A 9,009-nucleotide genomic window follows, 5' to 3' on the forward strand; every position below is an offset into this window, starting at 1 on the left:
AAAGGGTGGCTTGAAATAATAGCTATTGAAACTCGAGGTGTGCAGTGTGAGGGGCAAAGGAGTCATCGTGTTGATCAAAGCCCAGCCCTGACTCCCGGCTGCTCAGTGACCTAGTATTAGCAGGAGAAGATGGTAATGAGTGAGCAGGAATGTCCGCAAATGGAAGAGAGGCGAAGCAACATTTCATACTAGAGCGGCCAGACAGGCAGATCCGCCCTGGTGCATGCAACGAGGCCTGGGATCGGGCGAGGGACTAAAACTATGTTGCATCCACACAGCAGCTAGGAGATGCGATTCCCAGCTTGGGTAGACCTACATGTGCTAGGTCTGCTCACCCTAGTGCCTAAAAATAGCAGCGAGGCCGCCGCACATTGGCGGTGACTCAGATGAGCCATCCAAGTACATAGCCAGGGGGTCAGGCGGGATTGTAGCCCGAGCCGCTGCCCCTGCTGGCACGGCCATACTCCAGGCGCTAGCTGGAGCAGAGCTAGCGCGTGTACGTCTGCCTGAGCTGGGAATTGCTCCTCCAGCTGCTGTAGATGTCCCCTCTGGGACAAAGGACTCAGTGGAAAAGTTTGACAGGTGCTTGGAAGAAAGGCAAAGCAGGAGAAAGGTGGCTCTGTGGCTAAGGCAGGGGACCCCAGTCTGGGACTGAGAAGGGTGGTCTGGCTTTGATTTCTCCCTTATACCCCACGTGTGTAACCTCAGGTAAATTAGTCATGGCAGCCCATGTAAAGGCTCCCATTGGCGTCCTGGCACTTTGGGTCAGAGCCTTCGAGCCGGATTTCCAAGTTCTCAGCTCCCTAATTTGAGGTTGAATTTTCAGGTGTGCTCTGCTCCCAGCCACTCTCACTGGGACACTGGAGGCTGGATTCTTGCAGCATCCAACGTGCTGAGCAGTTGAAAGCCCGACCCCGCCTGTGGGCACTGAGCCCTTCTGAAAATTCAGGCCTGAGTATCCCTGGCTGGGCTAACTCAGAAACACAAACCCCATTGACTGCCAACCCCCCTCCAGCCCCCAGCGGGGGCTGATTCTCCTCTCACCGCAGTTGCCCGCAGAGGAGTCACTCTTGATTTGCAGCCATGGGAGCAGTAGGAGAACCAGGCCGTCTTCCTCCCCAGCAGCAGAGAGGTGAACAGGTGTGGGGGGGATGGGGGGCATGGCCAGGAAAGGCAGCATGTCCTGGTGGCCGGGGCACTAGATGGGGAACAAGGACACTTTGGCTCCCAGTGGCCTGCGGGAGGGGCCTTGGCCGAGTGACTCTCTGGGCCTGTTCGACCTCCCATCCTGTTCGACCTCCCGGCCTTGTCCAATCAGACTGTACGTTTGCTGGGGCAGGCCTCTCCCTATGTACTTATGTAGCACCCAGCACCGTTGGGGGCCTTTCAGTGCTACTGTGATAAATAATATCCCCTAGAATTGGGGGATTTACGTAAGGTGGGGTGGGGAATCTGGGGGGGCAAGAGACTCAAGGATGATGCTCCTTGGGGCAGGGTCTTTTTGTCCTTTGTTTGTACAGCGCCTAGCACCATGTGGTCCTGGTCCAGGGCTGAGGCGCCTAGGCACGCTGATAATACAAAGTTACATTCAGCCCTTCGTGTGCAGGTGAGGAGTCCCAAGGGGTTAATTACAGAGCACCACGGCAGTGAAGGGTCTGGCTGGCTGCCTCAGAAGGCTCAGTGTAATTACAGAGGCAGGTATTGATCTGATATATAAAATATCGTGTTCCAGCCGAGAGCTGGGGGCCGACAGGCAGCTGACTCGCTCCCCCTCTCTGCACGGACGCCAGGCTGTTGTGAGTGAACCCAATTGCGGGAACCCATGTGCTGCTATCCTCCCCCGCCTCCCCGGGTCTGGGCAGTGATCACTGCGCCTAGCTCTGGGTCACTCAGGCACACTCCCAGGGGCACCCCCTGTGTCTGACACCCTTCTTGGGCAGCAGCGGGTCCCCAAAATCCAGCTTCCTCAGACCCCAGGACCTGGGACTTCCCTGCCCCCTTGCTTATGCACGCTCCCCAGTGTTCCCCCTTGCTGTGGGTGCTTCTCCACCCATTCAAGGATGGGGGAGCAGGCAAGCAAGGAACACAGGCTTAGCCAAGGGATTTCTGAAATAGTCACTTTACTCTTGAAAGCCCCAGAGAGTCCCAGGCTGTGGGCTATAACAAACAGCCCCTCTAGTGCAGTCTGATCTCAGCCCTCTTGTCAGTCTGAAGCCTGGCCAGTGTCCTTAGAACAAGCAGGTCTTATCTTCTTGGCTTGGCCTGCTTGCACGTGGCAGTGGTCACAGAGCGGCTGTGCTCCCCCTTCATGCAGTCTGTAACCCCTCTGGCCACATGCCCCGGCTGGGGAACGAGCTCCTTCCCCCAGCCAGGTGCCTTCTGGATGGGCGGGTGGCTGAAAGACGGTCAGAATCAATTGGCCTTGAGAGCTCTCGCATTGCTAGACACCTCCAAGGGGCCCCAGTCCCTGGCAGGACAGCGTCTAGAATACACTGGCCGTGTCCAGGTTAGCCAAGGTCTCTGCCCCAGCCATCGGACATCTTCTTCAACATGGAGGCTCCAATACAGAGTGAAGGTGACAATCAGTAGCGTCCGTCCAATAAAATGGAGTTCACCATTGGACACAGACTCTGTCACATCAGCGGCTGTGCGGCATGGAGAAAGGACCCCAAGGTTTTGGGAGGCTGCTGGAGATGGGACAGAACCTTGAATCCAACTGTATTTGTGGGCCTGAGTGAACAGGAAAACAGGCCAAGTCTGCTGCCTTGCATTCGGGTCGCCTTCATTATTCCAACCAATGCTTTCTGCGCCTATAGAACTAGGGCTCGGGGGCAAAGTTCTTAGGGATGGTTTTGTGATTCAGGCACTGGACTGGCCTGAGTTTCATCCCCGTCTCCAGCATGAGCTTGGGGAAAGCGCTCGATGGTGGGTGCGGAGCGCTTTGGAACAGCTGGCCAGTGGGGCCTTATTTAGAAAGTGCCGGATATGCACAAGTGCAGCTGAGATCAGCACTTCCTCGGCATGCTCTGGTCTGGTCCCTTCAGCTTGCAGCTTGTCTGGAGAGAGAGAGAGAGGTCTGTCTCCTCCATGCTGCTCCAAGACTCCCCCAGGAGCAGTAGCGAGCTAGCTAATGTGTACACACGCCTGTGCCCTTTCCCAGCCACTAATCAGGATGACAATAGCCCTCATTGTAGGGAAGGATCTCTGCAGGGCTGTAAATACATGTGCAAACAGCACGAGCAGGTGGGAAGCCTGGCAAACAGTCAGCTTCAGGAGAGAGCACGGCTCCCTTGTCCTCAATGCTGCTCAACTGCCCCTTCATTTGCACCGGAGAATTCGCTCAGGCGACTCGCCTACATGCAAAATGGGTGGTAGGAGTTGGGGCTCGCTGCCTCTGCGTTGTTCTCAGCTCATGTGTGAATGGAAGATTCTCCCTCTCCGTGCCGGGGCTGCTTTGCAATTTGTGTGCTTGCGATGTGGCTTGAAGTGCCAAGACCCTATGGCTCAAGGGCAACAAAAATGATTAGGGGGGTGGAACAGCTTCCGCATGAGGAGAGATTCGTAGGACTGGGACTCTTCAGCTGAGAAAAGAGAAGGGGGGACATGATAGAGGTCTATAAAATCAGGAATGGTGGGGAGAAAGTGAATAGGGAAGTATTATTTACCTCTTCCCGTCACCCAAGAACCAACGGTCGCCCAATGAAGTTAACAGGCAGCAGATTTAAAACAAACAACAAGGGAGTACTTCTTCAGACAACGCACAGTCAACCTGTGGAACTCATTGCCAGGAGATGTTGTGAGGCCCGAAAGTATAAATGGAACCAAAAGAGAATTAGGCAAGTTCATGGAGGATGACTCCATCAATGGCTATTAGCCAAGATGGTCAGGGACACAACAATATGTTCTGGGTGTTCCTAACTCCCCAACTGCCAGACGGGATGACAGGGGATGGATTGCTCGATGATCACTGTTCTCTTCATTCCTTCTGAAGATCTGGCACCGGCCACTGTCAGAGCCAGGATACTGGGCTAGGTGGACCATCGGTCTGATCCAGTGTGGCCATTCTTACGTTATTATTAAACTCTTGAGCAAGTCCACCAGGGCTGTGTGGCTCCGGTAGCTGCTAATGGCCTATAGTTCCTCTTGGAGCTAGCTTGACCCAGCTACACTGAAGAGGCTGGTTCAAATCCAGCCCAGCTTAGTTACTTTCACCTGATGGCTATATGCCCACCTGATCCCATAGACAGCAGTTCAAACCCCCTCCACCCTTGGGAAAGTTGGCAAAGGAGCCAGCGTGGCTGCATTTCACTCTCCCCCCCAAGCAGTGGGCAAGGCTGGCATGTGTTTCAAGGGGAAGCCTGCTCTGTAGCTGCCTAACTGTGCCCGTTCCCTGGATGAAGAGATGAGGGCTCTGTTCTCTGGGGCCTGTCAGTGGGATTGAGTCGCTGGAAAAGTGGGATAACGCCAACGTTTTTAGAAAGATCTGGGGATGCCCCGGGTTACTTGGCGAGGAGACAAGGAACTTTTGCACAGTCCACTCCCCCTCGGCGTCAGAGTTTAACCTAAATAAGCACAGTGAATAATTTAGAGAGAATTCAGAGATAAGAGGCTTTTTTTTTTTTTGGAATCTCTAAATGGGCTAATTGAAAAGGTCCTCGTGAGACAGCCGTAATTAGGAAGTGGGGTGGCCCTGAAAACATATTCAGAGCTGTGAAAGAAAGAGGCACAGAAGTACCTATTGGGACAAAAATTGTCTGCCTGTCAGTTACGGCCTATCTCCTGAGCCCCTGGGATGGTTAGTGGACCATTGAGTAGCGTTATTAACAAGGGCTGTGAAATCACTGAGCAGTTCCGGCACGCTCTCTCCCCCACTTGCAGATGAGGTTTCAGAGATTGCAGTGATTCAGCCGCCCAAATGGGACTGGTTTTTTTAACCAGTGAAATGTGACCTGGGCACGTTCCCACTGGGGAATCAGAACTCCCTGGGTTCTGTTCCTGTTGCTACTTCCCTGTTGGGTCAGCTGGGTGGGGAATGGGTTTCCCATGAGGTTTCACACGTTTTCCCGGTCTGCATCAAGATGAAACCAAGCCCTTTCCAAGTTTGTCACAAGAAAACCAGAGAGCAGCCTAGACCCGAAGAGACAGCAGCCCAGCAGTTAGGGCAAGTTAGCTCAAGGTCCTGCCTTCCCTGATTCAGAAGAAGCACCAGAATTTGGGCCTCCTGCATCGGAGGTGACCTAATTAGTGGGCCGTGGAGTCTCTTACTGGCCCAATGAATAGTCAGTTATTTATACAAAGAGGAACATCTCCAACAGGAGAGACTGAAGGACTTGCACCTCTCACATGGGCTCTTCTAGACACCCCCAAGAAACCTTCCAGACAAAAGTTTTGTCCAATCCAGCCCTCTCCTGCAAAAAGTTGGGGTTTCGACAAATATGCATTTTTCAATGCACCATCTTTGCACTGGGAAGTTCTCGATCCGCTCCACTGTTGGGACTCTTTCCACGGAGCTGAGCCGAACCCTCATTCATACTGGCCAAAAACGTCCTTAAAAAGTGAGGTGCTTGGGCTGAGTCAGCTGGAAAACTGCACCCAATTCGTGCCTTAATTCCGCTCCGTCTGGACAATGTACACCCGCAGCTCCCAGCTAATGGCGGGGTCCCTGTGCTCTGGGAGATTCGCTGTTAGCACTACCTCTGGGACCAGTTCGACTTGCCCCTTTTGGAACTTGTGGGAGAACCTGGCTAGAAAGGCAGTGACTCCCGCTGAGTAAGCTTTTTGATATCACCTCCTTCTCAGCGTATCTCCCTACATTCCCCACTGTGTCTACCCCCAGCACCACCACAAACTCCTTGTGTGTCTTTGATCAACTCACAGGGCCTCATCTGTGAGATGCAGCTAATACTTCTCTATCTCCTAGGGGACACTAATATCCATCAAGGGCTACGAGATTCTGGGATGGTGGGTGCTAGAGGGGAACAAGCACAGGGAAGCTTGTGCTAACAGTCACCTGCTAACTGCAATAACCTCTCCGAACAGGCAGTGAAATCTCAGGCCCTGCAGGCATGGCTGTGTATTAATTGCATGGCATTATGCAGCCATCTGTTATAGCACCCAGGTAAAGAGCTGTCCCTTGGGTGTCCTTTATTGACAGATTTCACTGGAAATGCAAACAGACCCTCCTGTCTCATCGCTGCGCTCCAAATCTGCCTTGAAAGCGGCCAGGAGGGAAGCAGGAGCTCTCCGGGGATGTAGTAAATCACGGAGGGTGAATAGAAGGTAGTGAGTTGAAACTGCATAGTGCCAGGTGGAGCTGCCTAAGAGAAACTGACAAACAATGCCCCTGCACTACAGAAACTGCAGATTGGTGGCTTCTCTTCCCCGCTATACACATGAAACTCTCTCCTCCACCATCTTCCTTTCCCCGGCATCCCTGAAAGGTGACCTGGAGAGCAAGGACATCAGCCACTTGAAATGAGAATTCGCCTGCTCCTTGAGATTTCAGCACCACTCAGAGCTCAGGTGCTTTCTTTGTAATCACTTACCATGCCAGAGTTCAGCACAGGCACAGCTGTGCAGCCCAGCACCTGTAGCATGAATTTGCCACTCCAGTCCCTTTTGTTCCGTAGTACCTCGGACTGCCCAGTGTCTGTGCGGTGCTTATATAACGCTAAGCAATGCTGGGCTTTGCCATTCATAAAGAGCAAGCACAAGCTGTCAGCACCACTGTCCTTTATTTTAAGCTAAGAAAACAACCGCCCAAGAAAGAACATAAGTAAGGTCTCCATGAAAGAGAGCACAGTGTATGTGACTCATCTGTAGCTGGTGGCATCTGGACACAAACATGGCAGCTGTGTCTGCAGCTAGGAAGCTGGGCTTTCCCCCCAATAAAGGGGCAGTGGAAGAGTCATAACAGATACCAGCTACATAGGCCACAAGAGCTATTATTGCTGCATTAGCAGTTACAAGTCAACACGCCCCCCGTCCCCATGTTCCTGACCCAGCTTTGAGTGGCGATGCCCCACTACCTCTGCTCCCCACTGCAACATGCATGAAGCCTTAAGATAAACTAGGTCTCAGAGAGGAAGGATAGTCTGGTAGTTAAGGCCTGGACTGGGGCTCAGGAGATCTGGGTTTAACGCCTGGCTCTACCACTGGCTCCCTGGGCGAGTCACTTAGTCTCTCTGTGGTGCAGTTCCCCGTCTGTAACATGGGGTAATGAGCCTTCCTTTCTCCCACCTTTGTCTTGTCTATTTGGATTGTTCAGGGCAGGGACTGTCTCTTACTGTGCGTCTGTAGAACACCCGGCACCATGGGCCCCTGTCTCAGTTGTAGCCTCTTGACTTTACAGTAATACAAATAATATTGGGGCAAATTCTCTCTTTGACTTACACCCTGTGCAACCCAATTCACATAAGTGGGTAGAATTTGGCCCATTGGAACTGGATCCTTATGGGCCAAATTCTCTTCTTGGTTACACTGGGCATGGGTTTGGATGGATGTGACTGAGAAGGCAGTGTAGTCTAGTGGGTAGGGCACTGCACGGCGATCTGGGTTTTAGTCCTGGCTCTGTTATTATGATGATTTATTGTTTGTGTTATCGTAGCATCTAGGACCCGACAGTCATGGATCAGGTGCTACGATGCCCCTGCCCAAAGTGCTTACAATCGAAGATAAGAAACACCAGAGGGCTAAAGCCAGACTGAGGAGCACAAGGAAATATTGGTCAGCATGACAGGCTGTGCTATTAGCAGACGAGCAGCCTAACCACTGTCGAGTGACTCTGCCATACACCTGCTGGGTGACCTTGGGCAAGTCACATCACTGTTCCGTGCCTCGGTTTCCCCATCTGTAAAATGGGGGTGATGAGACTGACCTCATTTGTATGGCGCTTTGAGATCTACTGAGGAAAAGAGCTATCTAGGAGCTACGAGATGGATTTGGCTCTAGTATCTTACAAGGAACCCGTCGAAGTTGGTGAATAAAGCATGACCCACTGAAACATGATCAATAATAAAGCCCAGTGTGACCTGCAAGCCCCACGAAACCAAAGGGAATATGACTGAGTGGGAATACCATTGCAGGAACATCAGCTTTGCTGTCTGAAGGGGACAGGTGTCAATTCCACCGGTCCTGCAGTACATTTTACAACCCTTGTAAAGTCCTTCTTGCCATCAAAGGCCCAGGAGTTTTATTCCTTTTTTGGGGAGCTGGGAGTCCAGCCAGCTCTGCCAATGCTCATCCTGCAGTCAAATGCCAGCCTGTTCCCCCCCCCCCACACACACACTCCCATCCTTCCATCAGATATCATTGAAATGCTATTGATTGTTCCTGGGCTCAAAAGCTCCTGCTGTTTGCAGAAGAGCAATACCAAAGCAGTAAGCCACTGCTGCCATCTCCTGGTCACTCCAGTGCTTGCTCCCATCTGGGTGTAATAAGGAAGGGTTTGCTGCAGTGGAGAAAAACATAAGAACATAAGAACAGCCATACTGGGTCAGACCAAAGATCCATCTCGCCCAGTGTCCTGTCTTCTGACAGTGGCCAATGCCAGGTGCTTCAGAGGGAATGAACAGAACAGGTAACCATCAAGGGGGGGATTTGACAGCAGCCTTCAACTACCTGAAGGGGGGTTCCAAAGAGGATGGAGCTTGGCTGTTCTCAGTGGTGGCAGATGACAGAACAAGGAGCATTGGTCTCAAGTTGCAGTGGGGGAGGTCTAGGTTGGATATTAGGAAACACTATTTCACTAGGAGGTTGGTGAAGCACTGGAATAGGTTACCTAGGGACGTGTGGAATCTCCATCCTTAGAGGTTTTTAAGGCCCGGCTTGACAAAGCCCTGGCTGGGATGATTTAGTTGGTGTTGGTCCTGCTTTGAGCAGGGGGTTGGACTAGATACCTCCTGAGGTCTCTTCCAAATCTAATCTTCTATGATTCTATGAAGTGATCCATCCCCTGTCGCCCATTCCCAGCTTCTAGCAAACAGAGGCTAGGGACACCATCCCTGTCCA

Source organism: Trachemys scripta, chromosome 18, assembly GCF_013100865.1.
Source record: "Trachemys scripta elegans isolate TJP31775 chromosome 18, CAS_Tse_1.0, whole genome shotgun sequence".
In the NCBI taxonomy this organism is placed as follows: Eukaryota; Metazoa; Chordata; order Testudines; family Emydidae; genus Trachemys; species Trachemys scripta.